At 25.3% G+C, this 21,605-nt stretch overlaps 1 protein-coding gene across 1 annotated transcript in view; it reads left to right on the forward strand.

Moving 5' to 3' along the window:
- The window catches only part of LOC122849489 (O-phosphoseryl-tRNA(Sec) selenium transferase), a 59,361-nt gene that overhangs the window by 693 nt on the left and 37,063 nt on the right, over positions 1–21,605 (forward strand). The window lies entirely within an intron of this gene.

A 21,605-nucleotide genomic window follows, 5' to 3' on the forward strand; every position in this document is an offset into this window, starting at 1 on the left:
GTTATTATTTACAGCGATCCATTCGTGAACTCACACATACACATTTATGTGTGATGATAGTCTAACCATCGCATACACATTGCGTAGTGAGAATATAATAATAATTATTATATTAATAAGAGAGCCATATAGCGTGATCATTACCCTGGTGAAAAAAAACTGGCAGAATCTGGCAGTTGTTCCAAAAACCGGTCTAAATCTGTAAGAATCTGGCAGAATCTGCAAGAATCTGTAAGAATCTGACAGAATCTGTCAGTTGTTCCAAAAACCGGTCTAAATCTGTAAGAATCTGGCAGAATCTGCAAGAATCTGACAGAATCTGGCAGTTGTTCCAAAAACCGGTCTAAATATGTAAGAATCTGACAGAATCTGCCATAATCTGTAAGAATCTGCCATAATCTGCCAGAATCTGTCATAATCTGCCAGAATCTGCCATAATCTGTAAGAATCTGCCATAATCTGACAGAATCTGCCATAATCTGTAAGAATCTGCCATAATCTGCCAGAATCTGTCATAATCTGCCAGAATCTGCCATAATCTGTAAGAATCTGCCATAATCTGTCATAATCTGCCAGAATCTGTGTGAATCTGCCAGACTATTGTTACGAAAAAATTCTAAAAAAAAAAAAAAATTCTGGACGAATTATTGTGGTTATTACAAACATCACGGTAAGGTATCAAGAAACTTCAATCTCGAAGCGTTGCATTTTTTTTTTTAAACTTGAATATGTTTTTATAAATTTTTATAAGTATCATAATCTCAGTTCCTATATATGTGAATTAACTCTGACCTGAGCACATGTGAGAATCGTTGAATAACAACTAACGTAAAATAATGATAAATGAGCTATAAAAGAATAAATTATAACATACTAATAGTTCGATGACGACTTGATGTCTCCTAATCAGTTGTATTAATTCAAAAAAATCAATTCATTGAAAAAAAAAACAATATTTATCAATTGAACTGGCAGACTGTTTAATAGTCAAATATGTGGCTGACAGAATGACATGTGGCATGCTGTTGAAAGTCGAATATGTGGCTGGCAAAATCTGACAGAATCTGGCAGACTGTTGAAAGTCGAGTATTTGACTGGCAATACCTGACAGAATCTGGCAGACTGTTGAAAGCCGAATATTTGGCTGGCAGAATCTGCCAGATTTTTTCATTTTTTGTCGAATCTTGCAGAATCTGCCAGATTTTTTTCACCAAGGTAGTATTAGTCTGTCATTGGAAATTCGGACAGAGTTTCACCAGGACTTAACTTCTGATACCTAGAGAGCCTTTACGAGATATCCAAACGATGTCGAGAGAACCATGGTAGTTCTGCATGTAGTTCATAGCACTCACTGCAGTAGTGAACCATAGAGAGCCAGTCAAGAGAAGGTAGTGATCGGTTCGAGAGCCAGACAACAGGTTTAGCGTTTAAATGCAGTTGCATTACCGGATCAAAAGTCAAAGCATAACCACACTTGTCAAAAAATATATTTAATGTGAATATAAATAATGAAGAAATTAAATAATTACATAGTAATCAAGATAAAAAAGAATCATATGTTTTAATAATTGTTAGAGCTAGTGGATGAAAATGCTCATCGAGTTTTTATTTTGCTAGAGCTGGAGTTTAGTATTTGTAGTATCTTCATAGACAATTGGTGTTTACAATAAGTAATATTAAAAGTTTGAAAGTTGATGCTGCAGCCAGGTAAACTGTATACCAATCAAATTCAACAATCAATATTACCTATAATAATAAATTACATTAATATTTCAGACATAACGCAAGTGTCCAAATATAATACCATACAAAATTTAATCAAACAATAGGAATGGTATTGGACATCATTAAATACTATAATGTTGTCTTGGATGCAACAAACAATGTTCTACCAAGATTTTTATATGAATGCTTGCGCTTTTTCTGGGAAATTTTGATACTAGTAACATTAAATATGGAAGGACAATTGGATGTTTAGAAAAATGATGGACCATGTTACAGATTTATTTATTTAAAACAACCACCACTAGAAACTGTGACAAATTGTGGTGACGGTGGAGTACTTGGTGCAGGTACAAATAAAAAATCTACAATTAACATTGTTAATTAAAATGAACGTAATATTAATTTTATTTTATTTTACAATAACAGTTTTTGGAACAATTAGAGTACAGGTTCTACTCTAATACAGGCTCTAGAATCTTTGAAAATGATTTTAAATGTGCCACGAGTTTTATCAAAGAGATTGATTCTTTTTGATGGTACAAAATCAATATTTAAAAATATTTATATACATTCTAAAAATAATAACTGTCAATTGTATAGTTCAAATCCTACAATAACAAAAATACAAGACTGTAAATAATTTGGTGGGTGCAAAACAAACGATGAAGATCCAAATTCAAAACTCGATGATAATGATATAATAACAGTTAAAAAATATAATGAATTAATCGATTCATCTGTTAAATATATACTTATTCACATGGGGTCAGTTTAAGTACTTATTCATGATGACTTAAAATTTGGAGAGTACATAAGAGAAAGATGCAATCAACATTTTTGATATGAAATAATTATGGAATAAAAATCAACTGTAAAATAACACATGATTTTATACCAAAAATATTGGAGCTTGGTAATAAACCAAATGGTAAAAAATATTTTTTTTTAATTGAGCAGAATAACTTGCTCTGTTGCTGGAGCAAGAAATTATCAGTTTTGTATATTTTTTTATATTTCAGTATATCTAATATGTCGACAAGGAAATAATAAGTTTGACTAAACACAAGATTTCCATTGATATCAGTTGGTAAATTGGTATTACATAGAAATCTTATTATTTGGTTGATCTGAAATAAGTTGATTTTTATCTACCTCCTACAGTACCAGGCATTAGTCAAGTCCAGAAAAAATACTTCATGGACATTATTTACTCACATATTGTGATATAGATCGTCAACGTTTTGGAGCGAATCATCGTGAACTTTCTGTTAATAGTTCTCACTAAGTATTTTATTATTATCAAATATTTATTTCCGTAACTTGTGATGATAATGTGAATATATTTTTTTTTTTTAGGCAATGTCAGTGATAAATGATTTCTTGTGGCCAATAAATGTGTCAATTTTCTGTCACAATTTCTAAGTAATTGACAAATCATTGAAAAATGTAAGCAGTAAATGTAAAGCTTTACAGCATGTTGTAAAGCATATGCTTTATAATATTACTCTCAATTTTTCAAGATATTAAGTTTTATTGAGTGAGATATTTTTTAGCTTAAATAGTTAAAAAAGTTGATATTATATTTTAATTTTTACTAATGCATCAATTTTCATGTCAACGAGTCAATGTTTTTATAATCTTTAAATTGAAACGTTATAAATTTGAAATATTATAAATGTATTTATACGAAATTTTTATGACGTTAATATGTATTTAATGAAATATTTAATTGATAATTACATTAATGTTAGTCATAACATTATTATTGAATTGTTAACTTATTATATTTAAGAAAAAAAAATCAAACTCAAGTGTAAAAACAAGCAACTAGAATATTATATCTAAGGAAAGAGTAATAAAAATTAATATATTGTCTTGAATTTTCGATTAACAATAAATAAATACAATTAAACGAAAAGACCTGGTAACATTTGTTGGGGCGTGTTGCCCGCGTTACCCGTTGAAAATTAAAAATTTTCAATACTCCGGTTAAGGCCATGGTTATCTTAATTTTTCAGATATAATAGAATTATGGTTTTCAAATAATTTTATAGTTTATTGATAATAAAATTATTCAAAAATAAATTTTTATGTTTATTTTTTTTTTTTCTCAAAAAATATTGGCGATAGCAGAAAAAACCTACAATGCGGGCGATAGAGTTTTTTGAGACGCAAAATAAGAGCCGATTACGAAGTTTTTAATCCAATTCTACGTTGAATTATTTATTACCTAATTTTTTAAAATTGTTAAAAAATTGATTAAAAATGCTATAACTTTCAGGATACTGAAGATAGAAACATTGTATTAGGCTCAATTGAAAGTTATTACTGCTGGCGAATGTCTAAGGAATCGATGTGTTTTACCTGTTAATTTCTGAGCAATTAATGTAGCCAAAGAAATTAACAGGTCAGTCACATATTTTTTTCAGCCATTGGTCGTATATATATCTTTTATTATATATCTTTCATTTATCTTTTTTTTTTTCAAATTCCAAGGTTTTTATTTTCTGCTACAAAAACTATTGTTCAGAGTAGAAAATGTCCATGTTGCGGGCGATAGAGTTTGCAAAAACGCATTTTTTAAGCCTAAAACGAAGTCTCTAGCTTGATTTTTTTACGAGTTATTGATGGCACTATTTTGTCATTTTTTCGGACCGCCATATTTAAAGTTGTTATCAACATGGAGACTTCGTATTAGGCTTAAAAGAAGCATCATTAAAAGGTCTAGTGCTTTTTAAAAAATTTTTGTTCTATGATGCATACTTTTTAAGAAAAAAAAAAAAATGTCTTTTTTTTTTTTTAAATTTTAAGGTTTTTTTTTTTTGGTTCAAAAACTATTGGTCGGAGCAGAAAAAGTCCACGATGCGGGCGATAAAGTTTTCAAAAACGCATTTTTTAAGCCTAACAGGAAGTCTCTTTTTTGATTCTTTAACGAGTTATTGTTGACGCCGTTTTTCGTTTTTTGTCGGACCACCATATTTGGAGTTCTTATCATCATAGAGACTTTGTATTAGGCTCAAAAGTAGCTCCTTCGAAAGATCTAGTGCTTTTCAAAAAATGTTTGCTCTATGATGCATACTTTTTGAGAAAAAAAAAAAATGTCTTTTTTTTTTTTTTAATTTCAAGGTTTTTTTTTTTTGGTTCAAAAACTATTGCTTGTAGCAGAAAAAGTCCATGATGCGGGCGATAGAGTTTTTGTAGACGCATTATTTGAGCCTCAAACGAAGTCTCTATTTTGATTTTTTTACGAGTTATTGTTAGCGCCGTTTTTCGTTTTTTTTCGGACCACCATATTTGGAGTTATTATCATCATAGAGACTTTGTATTAGGCTCAAAAGTAGCTCCTTCGAAAGATCTAGTGCTTTTCAAAAAATTTCTGCTCTATGTTGCATACTTTTTGAGAAAAAAAAAAAAATGTCTTTTTTTTTTTTTTTTAATTTCAAGGTTTTTTTTTTTTGGTTCGAAAACTATCGCTCATGGCGGAAAAAGTCTATAATGCGGGATCTAGAGTTTTTGTAGACGCATTTTTTGAGCCTAAAACGAAGTTTCTATCTTGATTTTTTTTATAAGTTATTGCTGGCGCCATTTTTTGCACCATTAAAAAAATTTTTGTATAAACGTCTGTCTTTTTTTTATTTGAATGCTTATCCATTTTTAAGAAATAAAACATGATAGAGAAATATCTAAAGATCATATCAACCCTCGTAACTTATGCTCTCAGATTCATAGTTTAGATGGCATTTAATTTAGAACAAAGAACAAACATTTTCCAAAAATCGATTTTTCCATTTTTTTTTCTGAAACTTTTAGTCACAGGGAAAAATTTTATGATGGTTTTCGAAGAGTTTTTTGAGGCGCTTCTTTTGAGCTACGAACGAACTTTTTAAGTTCAGTTGTTCAAAAGTTATAGACTTTTTTTTTTTTTCGTTGATAAATCCAATACTGCGGCTGAGCCTATGGCTCCTAGCCTCCGTAAAAATAGAAAATATATCAAGTAAATATTATAAAATTTATTTTTGAAGGTAGAAGTCGATAATTTTACAATCGGTAAAGTCATTTTTCGTTTAAAATGTCGGTTGTAACTAGTTTTCACCAGGCACATAAACATTAAATTAAAAGTATCAATAACCAATTTTTAAACTATTCAATAGATAAAACAAAAAATTCTAAACATCCTAACAATAACTTTCGATTTTTTAGACCCCATTTTCAATTAGATATTCAATTTCAAAGTTAGAAAAATTGACATTTTGTCATGTTGGCGGTCCTGCCAAACCGAGCCCCCGGCTGCCAAATACCGGGGGCTTGATCGCATTGAGTGTCACCTCCCTGCAGACAAGTTGTGTCGTCTCGCGATGACGTTGAGTGCAGCCCCACGACACTCAATGTTAATTTTTTGGACAAAATTTGGAGGGACATACCTACATGTAGATCGGTGACATTATCAACTTTTTGCAGTTTTCACTTGAATGACCTCTCTGAGTAGTTTTATCAACTATATTTTTCCATAAATTCATGATGGTAATAAACTACTTTACCTTAAATGATAAAATTTGTAGAAAATTTAACAATTCATCTCTTTGAGTAAAGATAAAAACAATTATTAATAATTAAAAATGAAAATAGCCATGTAAAGCTGTAAATAAATTACAAAAAAATTGAAAACAATAATTTTTTATGAAAGATATATATTTTAATTAATTAATTTTATGATATCAAAGTATTGGCACATTTTTCACTATTGAAGAAGAAACATATTAAATGCTTATTAATATAATAATTTTGCTGAACTTTTTATTCTAAGTCCCAGTTGAAGTTTCAACACAATCAAATATATATCATTGACAAGTTTTATTGTATCAGTGTTTTTTTTTGCTGTAAAATTTTTCTGCTGTTTGATGCTGCTGCTGATGCTTCTATATTTGGACGATTTAGCAAAATACATTGACGTTCAATTAAAAGGAGTGCTAGACGTTGAAAGACATATTTTTTAATATCATATTTGTGTTCATAACATGTTAGCCAAGACATGTCAATGGCATTTTCTAATTCAATGCATGTATTCAAATGAATATTTTTCATTCTAATATTAAGTGCAATCTTGTTATTAAACATCTCTACTGCTAAACGAATCGCTTGTTTTAATTTATTTGATGGTTCTTCATAACCAGGCTCACCACAAACAAAATTATTTCTACATTGACAACACTTTAAATTAATAGTTCTCAAAATACCTCTTGCAAATTCTAATCCAATTAATGCATTGTCAGTGCTCACTATCTCAATTAATTCATCATCATCATCATATTCTGGTATATGAAAACATGGAGGTGATTTTGGTGATGTTGGTGATTCCAATTGATTTTTTTCTTTTTCTTCACTCATATAATAAATATCAATTTTTGATTATTATTATTTTTATATATTGCTATTAGTTTTCGCTGGTCAACTAGCATAGGTATTTTATTATTTTCACAGTTAGCTTCTGGAATATTTTCTGATGAATGGTTTGTAATTAATAGTGAACCAAGACCATCGATAAACCCAATACATGTTGGATGATCATTATCACCACCAGTTTGTCTTATTTGGCCAAACCAATTTTCAAGGCAATCTTGATTTAGACGTCTTAAATTTAGACTGTTAAAATTTCCATGATTATGTAAGTATGGCCATAGCTGTAAAAGAGCTTTTATCGTCCAAATATAGCTGTCAACAGAGTGTTCGTTACTTTTTTTATTGTCATGCCAATGAATAAATACTGTTGTTTTCAGCTTTTCAAGTAACTCATGCCAAACTTCCATGTGAGGTGAATTTTCATCAACTAAAATTTTTGATTTTTTATGTGTTTTATTTTTTAATTCATATGAAGACGGGCCATTCGTGTAATCTCCAAGACGATCAACAAATTCAACAATATCTGCTGTATCTTCAGATTCTTTTATATCAATTTCTTGAAATTTTTTTTGTTTTTTTAATTCAGCATGAAATTCTTTACTACGTAACTTGAGAGCAGTAGTTGCACTTAATAATTGTATAGCATATTTCACACGCATTTTATCACGTGATTTTGGAAACATCAGAATACTGGTACTTCTTTTTGATCCATTTCTTTCTAATAAAGATAAAAGTAGAATGATGTATTTATATTTTCCAGTAATATTATCAACTTTTACAATATTCCCTGGATATTCATATTTATGTTATCCATTTGAACATTCATTGAACCATTTTGTATAATTACCCAGCCAATTATTACGAAAACACTTTAGCATATGTGGTACATCAAACAATGTGAATATTTTCTGACCATTAAATAAAAAATAAGGGTGTTCTTCTGTATCATCATTTGAATATTCTTTTCTTAACAAACTTACAGCTGTCTTCTTAACACTAGCTGAATCACAAACAGTTGAAACTATTTTATATCCAGCTTTTGTTGCATGTTCCATTACTTTTAAAATTAATGTATGTAATTCAGCACCTGTTAATTTACCATTTGTAAAATAATAACCTATTGGAACTTTCCATGACTTATTTAATCCTTCAAGCATAAAAACAAGTGCTTTTGAAGCAGCTACATCTTCTTTAGGTTCACGTAAATCACCAGCGTAATCAACAAATCCAATTATTTTATCTTTACTTCTATTAAAAAAAAAACGTTGCTTAATAGACATTTCATCCCAACACAATTTACAAACTCGATCAATGTCTTCTAAACCATGTAATTTTTCAATTGATGCTTCAATAACAGAATGCAATACACCAGTTCCAAGATCAATAATAGCTGATATTCTTTCAATAGTACGTATGCTTGATAAACAATAATTGAATGTTGTTTTTATTTTTTTATATAATTTTGGTCCACATCGATACCAGGACAAATATCTTAATTTTTGTAAGATTGTCTATCTATAACCATGCTCTTTTGTCTTTGCATTAAATTGATCAGTTTGAATCCACTCATTTAATAAGGGTGTATTAATTTTAAGTTTTGGCTTTTTTAATTGATCTTTCAGTGTATTTATTTGGGATTTGTATAAATTTGATTTTTTTTGAAGATGTAAAATATGTTTTATGGCTTTTGATACTAGCTGACGCTTTGGATTTTGTAGAGAATACAATAAACCCTTGAGGTTTGATATTATATTTGATTGTGCTGGTTGTTTGTGAGATTTTTTTTTTACTATAAAAAAAAAGTAGAATAAAATATTAATTGTTGTTGAGTTTGAATTGGAAATTCAATATATAATTGTATTCAACAATACCTTTAGAAACTGGTGTTGAGTACGATAAAGATGAAGATGGTCCATCATTTGAATTGTCGGAATCCAGTAATAATACTGGTGAAATATCATCTGAAAGTATTGAAAGATCATTTATAGTTTATAAAAAAATATATCTGGAAAAAAAACACTAACATACGAAAAAAAAATTAATTTTTTTTATAGCAATATAAAAATTTGCTCACCAATATGGTGTGACGAGGGAACTAATCATGATCTTGATTACGGAAATTAATATTCATAATACAAATAATAATACTAATTTGAATTTTAGGTTTATGTACATAAATAAACCAGCTTATTTCTCTGTTTATCTCATTAACAGGGAAAATATGTTTTTTTAAACACAACATAACATGTAAGACTTATTACACGTATAAATTAATTTTTTTTTAAATTTATTTTAAAACGTCATTATTAATCAAATTTTATTGTTTTATTTTTCAAGATAAAAATAACTCACTTCAGAAAATATCAAAATAATATAATCTCATGCATCCATTGAACATCTATTGACCATCATTTATTTATTTGAATAATATTATTAACATTACAGAACAATTCAATTGTAGTATACTTATTACTAATGCTTCTTTACAAGAAATAATTTATATTTTCACTTTACGAGGGATTGCGTATATTAAAAAAAAAAAATTATCCATGAAAATCATAAAAAAATTCAAATAATTAAGTACTTATTTGTTTTTTTACAAAATGTTTTTTAGCAAAAAATAATGGTGGAACAATTTACTTAGACTTTTTTAATTTATATGAAAAAATAAAAAAATTGAACCACATAATATAAGAAAATAAAAAATTCCAGCAAGTACAAATTTAATTTTATTTAAAATTTATAAATTTTTAGTTGCTTCATTATTTTACCTTTTGTTCTTGATTTACTGCTAAATAAAGGATTTTGCATATTTTATTTATTACATCGTCAGCAGCTTTTGCATTTAACAAGCCAAGTTGTACAGCTGTGAACTCTCCAAACATATGATTGCGTATACTCATGTTTAATGAGCAATTTTCATAACAATCCATGTTGTGCATTGTTTTTTCAGCATACATGGCTGATAAAAAAAAAAGCTTATAATTTATATTGAACTTTAGTTTAAAGTACAGAAAATGAATGAATTTATAATCATGACATTGAATTTACGATAAAAAAATTAAAAATAACATCACGTACTTGTGCTATCTACATATAAAGATACCAAATGAAAATGTTATATGATGATGATGATAATCAGGTGATTATAGAAAAAAAAAACCAATTTAAAAAGTATAGAAAAAAAAAAAAAACTACCCAAATTTTTAAATAATATAAAATAAAAGTGCGTCAGAATTATTACCTAAAGTAAAAATGTGATGGATGAACCGAAACCAATTTATTTACGAAGTGATATGAATACGATGATCAGGACGTTTTAAATAAAAGCAACCAATTTAAAAAGTATAGAAAAAAACCGATGACAATTTTCTGACTGATAGAAATATATATTATTTGTGTATAATAAATGTGAAAGATTAAATACCTCGTTTTTCAATTGCTGATGCTGCTGATGATAATGATGATGATGTTGAAATATCCTGGGAAACAGACGAAGGTATATCAAGGCAACTTTGAGAACATGATACATCACTGAGGCAAGTATCCAATGAAGTATCTGGTACAATATGCATTTCATTATCAGAATTTTGTGAACACAAAAAGACTGATTGGTTATTAGCAGGTCCAACATTAGTTGCCATTAATGTTGGGCTTTGAAAATTTTCAATTTTAGGATTTTCATGTACTTCTACTTCTGCTTGGATTTCATAAACTGATAAATCAGAAATACTTGCAACTATATTTAATACAAAATAAATAATGTTAGTATTATTAAAATAAATAAAGCTTAATTAGCAACTAATTTTTTTTTTTTTTTTTAATGAATAATTATTTTAAAAAAACCATAAAAAATTAAAAATCTTACCATTTGAATGATTTTTCTCTTTTAAAATACTATCAGTTGATTGAAGCTGCTTTAATAAATCAATTGGTATTGGTTTCTCTGGAATTTTAAGTAATGGATACTCTCCTGGAGTCAAAGATTTTTTTATTTTTCCACGAAGTTGATGTTCTTTGAAATGACAATGACAAATACCAATATTTGAATGTATATTTTTTATATTCATTTTTACCAATTCGATGTTTCCAGTGAGACGGACAAATTCTAAAAAACTGGGTTAAAATAAATGAGTAAATAATTAATATCATATTTTAAATTAATAAATATACATCGTTTATTAGAAACGTACTCTTCTGTACTTTTATAAGGAATTGCAGATACACAACAATTTATGTGCTTTTTCATGGTTAAATTTGTCCTAAGTGGTGTTGGAGATTTGTTTTCTTGTCTACTTTTTCTCTCCATGTAGTGACCACAATTTAAAACACCACAACGTCTCCCCATAGTGAATACTAAAAAAAAAAATGACTTATATTAATTACTGGTTACGAGATGCACGGGTATTTAATTTTTTGATAATTATTATAGTTACAAAGGTAATTTTGAGATTATTTAGTAATGAATAATTTTATTTTTTATCTTTGTAGTTACTAATGTTGTATTTTGTTTAAAGAAAAAAAAAATATATATACGACATTGATAAAATTTAAATTAATTATTAATTGTTGAATTGATTTTTTTAAACAAATATATTTTTAATTTATTTAAAATAGTGTCGTTACAGCACATTCTAGTATTGCCAATGGTTTTGGAGATTTATAATCTAAAGCTGTGTACATACTATGATATTTTTTTTTCATAATATAAAATCAATTTAATGGTAGAATGTTGAATTATCAACATTAAATTATCAACTATGCTAACAATTAATTTCATGTATCACCGTTTGACCCAGCGAGATGATGCCTATATCGGTGATAATAATAATAATAATTATTATTAATTATATCAATTAATATTACATATATATCATAACAATTTTTTATATAACAAAATTTTATGCACAAAAAATAAATTGACAAAAAATAAAATAAAAAAAAATAGTCGTCGGAATGAATTTGAATGAGGAAACATTTACACCAGGAAAAAAAAATTATGAACGAGTACGTAGCTGCCTTGAAAATAATCTAAAACAAAAATTTGATGTTGTGTTATCATGGGATCCACCAGATAATATTTTAGCTATTTATATTTTTTTATTATCATTGGAAAAATTGAGTAATATTTATTTTTCTAAATGTTTTATTAGATGACAAGATTATTGAGTATCAAATGTCAAAAGTATATTTATTTTTTTTTTTATTTTTTACTTGACCATTTGACCTGGTTATTAAATCAAATTAATATAATATTTTGTCATGTTAAAATTTAGTTGAGTCATGAAAAAAAAAAAATAAATTGAAATGAAAATAATTATTTAAAATTTTTTTTCATTTTATTTTTATTCTTTTGAAATTTATTTCAAGTCAGAATAACAATATGAAAATTTATATATAGAAAATTTATATCTTCAAGATAAATCCGGGTTTTTTTTCGAATTAATTATTTAACTTCCTATTCACATTAGATACAGTTGATCAACGATATTTCTTCATTCTATCAGTGTAAAAAAATAAAAATAAAAAACTAATTCAAAAAGTGCATCAAAGTTTTATCTCGTGTTTTTCAACAAATGTCGTAATGACCGTATGTTCTTGTACCCAAGCTTTTCTCTCGTTCCGCAAATAATTTCATTTGATATATTGAACTTGTCGCTGTTTTTATAAATTTATTTTTTACTTTATTTTTTTATAAAATAGATTGCGTAGTCATGATGCTTTATACTAAAATACATTTTTTATTTGAAGAAAAGTTTTAACTAGCTGTTTTTTTTGCCTCTTGTCCATATGATAAAATTTCATACTGCAACTTGTGACATTTTAAAAAAAATTGCACAAAATAAAATGGAATAAAATAAACAAAAAAAATATATTAAGTACTCATCCGTGCAGACGACCTGTGCATAAATGACTTTTACAATATTCTCAACGACTCTTCTTATTATACTGTGATCTTTTTTCTTTTTTTTTTATTTAATAAATAAAAGTACGTAAGAAAAAAGAAAAAAATATTATTTTATTTACTGACTAATTTAAATTGCATATTACAATGAATTATAAATAATAAAAATAATTTATAATATTTAATTTGTCTTTTTAAAAACACAAGAAATATAATAGAAAAAAATTTATTTTACATAAAATAATAAAATGATGATAGTAAAAATTGAAACAATGGAAAATAGAACAATGTGATAATAAAAAAAAAACAATAGATATATAAAAGAGAATTTTAAATGACATTTTTATAGGTGATATATGATATAATTGAGAGAATTTAATAGTGACATATGATATATAAAGATCTTTAATTTAAAAATCTAATTTTCGACATTTTACTTTTAGAACAAATGGCTTTGACATTTTGTTCTATCTATAGTTAAATATATACTTTATAATGCATATGCAAGATAGTTTTGTTCCTTTTGTAAATTTACTTCTTGTTAGCTTTCATCTAAATCTAAAATGTCATTTACATTTTAAAGGTTGTAACACATGACGTTGGTTTTTCATATAGAATGATTTTTTATTTATTTATTTTTATTTTATTTAATTATACTTGGTAAATTATTTTTGCTTTTAGTTTTATTTTTGTTAATTAAAAAAAAACTCATACCTAAATTTTATTTTTTGCATATTAAGTAATTTCATATGGGTTATTATTTGCTGGGTTTAAAATTGTTTTCATTTTTTTTTTTTTAACGTGTGCGTTCAATTTCAGGGTACTTATAAATACCAGTATTGATTTAATTTAATATTTGCATATTTATCATTGAGCGTCGATGTTAATGATACTTTTCAATTGTCTCTGGTTTATTTGTTCTGGTTTTATTATTTACTTGTAATAAAGTAAATACAATAATATTATTTCTACAAAATTTATAACATTTTTTAATTATTTGCTTTAAACAATTAATTTTACTAATCGATTTATTTATAATTAGAAAATTAAATACAAAACAATATTGAAAATCTCTAGATTTATAAAGTTTTTATTTTTATCTTTTAAAATTGAATTTTTTTTTTTTTTCGTTATACGAGATGTAAAATTTTTAATCGAAATGTAAAGAAAATAAGATAAAAATAAATTGACGTCAATGAAATACGACAAGTAAGACACAAACAGTATAAAAAAAAAGTTGACAAAAAATAAAAGTGACTAGTTTTTTAATTTTAGAACGAAAAAAAAAAAAAAAAAGTGTTCAGTTTATTATGGATTTTCTGCACTTTGCTAAAAGGAAATAAGTTTTGAAAATATTCTTGTTAATGTTCACTTGAAATTTAATATAATCCAAGATTAAAAAAGAAAAAAAAAAAAAAAATGTTTTTGTCAACACAGTTCGTAAATACGTATTTTTGTTAATCTCTCTTCAATGTATGAATTTTGCATGTTTTTTAATTTTTAATTAAAAAAAATTAATGAAAAAAAAAAAAAAAGGAATTTGTTTACTTTGCTTAGTATACAAATTAAACTATATAATTGAATTTAAAATTATCACATTAATTATCTAAAAGTTGAGTAAATTTCTGCAAGGGTTAATTGGCTTTACATGTGCAAATTATAAAATATCAGTGACTATGAATAATGTGTCATCAATACAATAACCACAATTGAATAAATTATTTTAATTACATTCTCATGACCTCATTTCAATAATTCAAATTATAAAAATTACATTAATCATAAAAGAAGAAAAAAATATGAAAAAAATTGATTTAACAATTTTTTTTCAATATTATCACGAGTTTCTACGTAATCCTACTGTTTTTTTTTTCAAATTTTATCAGGATATAATATTCCCTTGATATACGAAAAAAGTTTAACTTCAAGTGAAAATTGCAAGATGGAAAGTTTCAACAAGATGAAAAATCTGCGAGCAAACTTAAAATCCAATGATTACATTCGTTGTATTTTTTTTTTATTTTATGATTCTATATTATCTAGATTAAAATAAAAATACAACATTAACTATATTGTTTTAAAATATACTATTACTATAAATAAACTTGAAATAAATTGAAAATTCGAAATAAAAATAAAAAATATATTCAACATGAAATTTTTCAAGTAAATATTAATTTTTTATGAAGGTTTGAATTAAGATTTTATCTGATTATTGAACCTGTTGCTTAATTGACATTTATAATATTGCAATAATCATTATAAATATCAAAAATTTATATAAGATTTACATGCTTATTATCTTGGTTCACATTTATCACAAGCATTTAAAAAAAACTAAATACATTTCTAAATTCACTTGAGATTTGTGTTGGGTAAATTTTGCATTTGTGAATATACAGACTCAGTTTGAAGCAAACATCCCTCGAGGAGGTGAATCTAGACAAGGGTCGAGTGTATAATATAAAGCTCATGAGACATGAGTAGTGTCCACCTTGTTTTACCTACAACTTTTTATCTTAAAAAATTTTTTCTTATTTTTATAAATTTTCTCAAAGTTTTTTCAAACATAATACATTAATTTTATATTTTTTTGCTCACACAAATAAATGATAACGAATTTTAAATTATATCAAAAGTTTATAACTAATACAAAAAAAAAAAGGATATATATTTTTCGATTTTAATGTAATAAATTTACTCTAATCAAATTATAATTAACTAAAAACTTTATAAATATATTATTAGTTAAAAGTACATATACTTTTTGTATTAATTTTTTTTTTTTTACTTTAGACATTAATGAAACTTGGGGGGGGGGGATAAATTTATACATCTCATGAATATAAATGAGTAAAATTTTGTTGGATGTAATATCGAGGTTAGTTATATTTGTGTTATGAACATGTTAAATAATGAAAATAACCAATAACCCATGAAGTGTATTTATTGCAAATAGAAACACTTTATCATATATATATATATTTATTGATATTAATTAGATTATTATGTTGTTATTTTGTGTACATTGTTGGTGGTAGTAACAAGACACAAAGTGAGATAAAACTTGATGATTATACTTGGACAGAATCTAAACTATTATCTCAGACAAGACTTTATTATATACAAAGGTTGTATACCACGAAACAAGTATACTTAGCAAAATTATTACAACGCCCAAAACTGTATATAAATTTGATCCTTTATTGTGTGAAAATTGACAATGAAAATACAAATTTCATTTAACATTTAATAGATAAATTGATAAAGTTTTTATTTATATTTGTTTATCAATTTTATATACATGGTAATTTTATTTTCATATATATTAACTATTTAAAATAATAATGTTATGAAATTTTCAATTTAAAAAAATATCTAAAGCTTGTATTTATTATCAAGTATTTTTTGAACAATCTAACGTATTAATTATTCAAAAAGTATTAATTTTTTTCATGCTGATAAGGTGACTTGTAGATTATTCATAAAAAAAAATGATTCTAAAATCACCTTGTCAATTCTGGGATTATAAAAATCAACTGTTTCAAATCAACATAAATATTTAATAAAATTAATTTCTATATTGAATTTTAAAATATCAAATTTAATTTAACACCCCGGAGAAATGTCACAGTCAATAATTTTTATATAGGATTAGGGAAGGTTAAATAACACAGGAAATAATAATTTATCACAAGAATTAATTAGTTTAAATTCACTCGAAAAATGTTATTTATTTAAAACGTAAAAGTTCAATTGATTTTATTTAATTTTTATCAGATGTAATTGATTTAATTTTAATTTTAATTTTAAATTTTTAATTTAGTTTCAATGATTTAAATAGACTGAAAGTTGTCGCAAGAGTGACGCTCCTTAAAATTAAAAATAAAATTATTCCATGGTGTACTTTAATTATTAGGTAGACAAAAAGTGAAAACACAAGTTGAACCAATCGGATAAACAATGGTTCCCATAAAAAGTATTGTGCATCATGATTAAAATTGTTTAAAATTATTTAATAAAAATAATTTAGCAACTCTGCAAAACGGCAGCGAATAGATCGTTGTGACTTAAAATTTAAATATTAAATCCCCAAAAAATTAAATCAATCCAAAAAAACTTTATTCATTGGCGATGAGCGAAAATTTGTCGATAATTAATTAAATTTATTGTTTTTTTTTGTTTATTGTTTAAAAAAGTATTGTTTTTATTTTTTATTTTATTTATTGAAAATTTATTGATTGTTTATATTTTTTTATTTCTAAGGTTTTTCAGCGATGTAGAATGAAATTTTTTATTATATTTTTTTTTGATATCATTTTTTTGTTTATATTTTGATTATTATTATTATTATTTTTTATTATTTTGATTTGAAATTGAATTAATGATTGGTCAATCAGCCGCCCACACGGAATTAATTAACCACCGACGCGTGCAGTAAAAAAAATCCCTTACAAATTACTAAACTAGAAATTTTATTATTATATTTTGTTTGTTTTTTTTTTTGTAATTTTTTGTAAATTTTTTTGTAAAATTTTATATTAATTTTTATTATTTTTTTTATATTTTTGTTTATTATTTTTTTATTAGAATATTTAAGCAACATTTTTTTTAAAATTTTTAAATTGATTGAAATATTATTTTTTTGGTAATTATTGAATATTCCCTTTTTTAATATATTAAAAGTTGTAATTTAAAACTCAAAGGAAAATTTAATTTTTTTGTTTTTGTTTTTACGAATTTTTTTATTATTTTTTTGTATTTTTTTTTGAAAATTTTTTAAAAATATTTTAGTAAAATTCTACTATTCGTTTTAGTAAATTTAATATTTTTTTGCAGTAAATTTATTTTTTTTATAGTAAAATGTAATGATGAAATCCAATTTAATTTAAATATTATCATTTTTCCCTCAAAAGTAAAAAAAAGTTTCATTTAATTTTCCCAACACTAAGTTCAATAATTAATTAATTTTTCCATAAAAAAAAATTATATTCTTTGAAAAATAAAAAATTAAAAAATGTAAAAGAGTTTAGAATAATTATAAAATAAAACTTATTTTATTCCTCTTCTTCGATGTATTCCACGATGTCCTTGAATTGTAATCTGTTACCTCTGCTTGCATTGTCTCTCCTCTCCGGCTTCCATCGTCGCAGCTTGCCTGATGAACTCCCCTCAATTTCTTTTCTGATGCATGTTGATGACTTGATATTGTTTTCTTCTTTCACTGCTCTCTTTTTAATTTACTGACCGCTACCATTAAGTTAGACGCAATATTGCGGCGTTGCCATTTATATCACAATAAAATCTTCCGGTCCCCATGAACTGCACTTTATTTATTTATTTTAGGATTTAGGAAGATAAGGATCAGGATTGTTACCCTTCTAAAATATTATTTTTTTTCTATATAAAAAATTTCAATATAAAATTTAAATTTATAAAATTAGCTTTCGATTTCAATTTATTTTACTTTAACCATAATTAAAAAATTTTATTATTCAAAACAAAATTTGATTTATCTTTTGGTTTTTCATTTTAGTATTTCCAAAAAAATATTTTGTTTATGTTCAATGTATTTATTTTCATGTATTATTTGTGTATTTGTTTTGTGTAAAAAAAAATATCAATTCGTATATATATGTATAAAATTTATTTTCAATTTTTTTAGGAATATTTTTCCCGATTATTAGTAATTTTTTTGTTTATAAAATTTTTTGGTAATTATTTTTTTTTTTTTTTTTTTTTTTTTCAGATTATTTTTTTTTTATCTATATTTTTTTTCGTGTATTAATTATTAGCAATTTTTCCTTCAACAAATTTTTACCAGGTTTATAATATTTTAGATTCGATATTAATCTCGCCCGATCCGGTCTACGTTCCCCCTTAAATTTTTCTACAATATTAATTTCTAATTTACCTTTGTCAAATACTTTATTTTTAAACTTCATCATATCCGACTTTAATTTTTCATCATATGTTTTCATTAGGTCATCTTGGGACTCATTCGTTTTAATATCTAATTTCTTCAGACTCATATTATTTTTCATTTTATTCTTTTTATTATTTTCATTAATTTTATTTAAATCAATTTCATTTAATACATCATCGGTTTTTCCATACGGTTTAATTATTACACTCTCAATATTATTATTATCTTCGCAATTTATTTTTTTATCATTAACTTCAAAATTATTTTTATCATTATAAGAACTTTTCTTATAAACGTAATCATTATTAACATTTTTCTCGATTTTATTCGCGTGTACGCATATATTTTTATTATTTTTGACAGTCACTTCGTCATTTATTTCATTATTACTTAAAATACTAGTTTCCTTATTCTTCAACTCAATATCTTCATTAAAATTATCATCAATAAAATCTTTGTCAATATCAGACTCATTATTATATTCATCATTTAAATCATCATTATTTTTATTATCACTTAAATTATTGAACAAAAATATTTCGTCATTATCGCGGAAAATCTTTGTTTGATTACGTTCATTATTAGTTTCTTCAATAAATTTAATTTTTTCGTTAACTTCTTTTGCAATAGTGATATTTATATTTCGCGTAGCAATATTTAAATCTTTATTTTCATTTATTTCAATTTTATTATTATTATTCGATGAGTCTTCCGATATAGATATTTCATCCATAAAATTTACCCTTTTTATTTAATTAATATTATCATTTTTATTTCCATTATTATCAAGTTTAGTATTAAATTTTACTTTTTCAGTTCGCACGATAGGTTCATAATTACTATCAACAGTATCTTTCGACGTTGATGGAATTGGATTAATTATATTATTATTATTTTCAAATTTATTTAATTTATTTTCAGTTTCAGTAATAGAATTATATATTTCATTTATGTCTGATTTTAAAATTAATTTGACTGTATTATTTGTTCTGATTGAGGTATTGGCCATTTTTGTTTTCCTCCCTCTAGGTCCACCGGCGTATCCCCGTTTTTTTGAGCTTGGCGTTCAAGACATTTTCTCTGAGCATTTTGTAATTTAAAACAATGATTCATATCATGATTTGGTCTTTGGCAAAAACCACAAACTAAATTATTATTTGTTTTATTATAATCTTTTTCATCTTGATTAATATCATATGACATAAAGCCATTATCATTATAAACATTTTTATTTAAATTTTTATTATTAATTGGATCATTTATTTGCGCATAAGAATTATGAGAATTATAAAAATCATAATTATTGTTGTAAGATTTTTGTAAATAATCATTTGTTGAATTTTCATATGAATTATAGTATGGCATATTATTAATATTATTATTATTGTTCTCGACTGGATTCGAACTAAAGATCTCGGGTGGATTTACATTTGAATTTTTTTGCGTATTTAAATCAATATTTTGACTTGAAACGATGGGTTCGTTTACTTCATAATTACTTAAATTGTTATTAAAATTATTATTATTATTTCTTGAAAAATTATTATGGTATCTTTGATTTGAAAAATTACACGAAAAATTATTATTTGATTCAACGACTACTTCCGACGGGTTCTCGATTTTATTTGTTTGCACGGTTTTAATTTCTTTTAATTTTCTAAACTTTAAACTGTCAATATATTCATTATAAATTTTTTTAGTAATATTCCACACTTTCAAAAAATCTGTAGTGTCTATATTTTTACATTTAACTCTCAAACATACCTCAGGCAATAACCCTTTAATAAATTGACGTATAGTTTTTTCCTCAATTTTAGATTTACTCATTGTTCCAAAACCATCATTATTACCCTCATTACAATCAATTAAATCATTATATAATTTTAGTACTCTACTTGCATACTCATCCACATTCTCATTGTCATTCATTAATACGATAGATAATTCATTCCAAACTGACTCGAAACTTTTTCCCGTGTACGTAACTGTACGGAGCAATATTTCTAGCTCATCAAGAGACGAAAATTCTGTGTTAGCAATTAGACTAATTTTAGGATCTGTAATTTTATTTTTAATAGAAAGCATAAAAGCTTGTGTCCATTGTGGATCTAGAAGTTTCAAAGCTGATCGACAACTATTAATAAATCCGCGAATAGAATTTGTTTTTCCGTCATAATTAGGAATTACGTCTAGAGCGTCTCGTAAGGAACATTTACCGACCGTACTTGTTTCAACTGGCTCTAATATTTTTACTGTTTGATTGTTATGATTTATTACAGAGTGTATTGGTCCATTTAATTGTGAATTTGGGCGTTCAATTTTTAAATTAGAATTTACACGATTATTATTAATAAAATCTGAAATAAAACTGTCTCCACTTTTTTGATTAAAATTTTCCGTAAATGAAATAAGACAGTCATTTTTAATTTGCAATTCTTTTTTCAAGGTCTCGTTCTCACGTTGCAGCTGATTAATTGTCTCACTCAAAACATTCTCTCTCTCACTTGACATATAAAAATTAAATGTTTCACGGTCATTCTCTAATCTCTCAAGTTGCTGACGACACTCATTCTTTTCCTGATTTACCTTCTCAAGGTTTTTATTTGCATGCATGACTCCCTCGCTCAAAGTATTATTTCTATCTCTTAAAAT

This window comes from Aphidius gifuensis, linkage group LG2 (assembly GCF_014905175.1).
Source record: "Aphidius gifuensis isolate YNYX2018 linkage group LG2, ASM1490517v1, whole genome shotgun sequence".
NCBI lineage: Eukaryota > Metazoa > Arthropoda > Insecta > Hymenoptera > Braconidae > Aphidius > Aphidius gifuensis.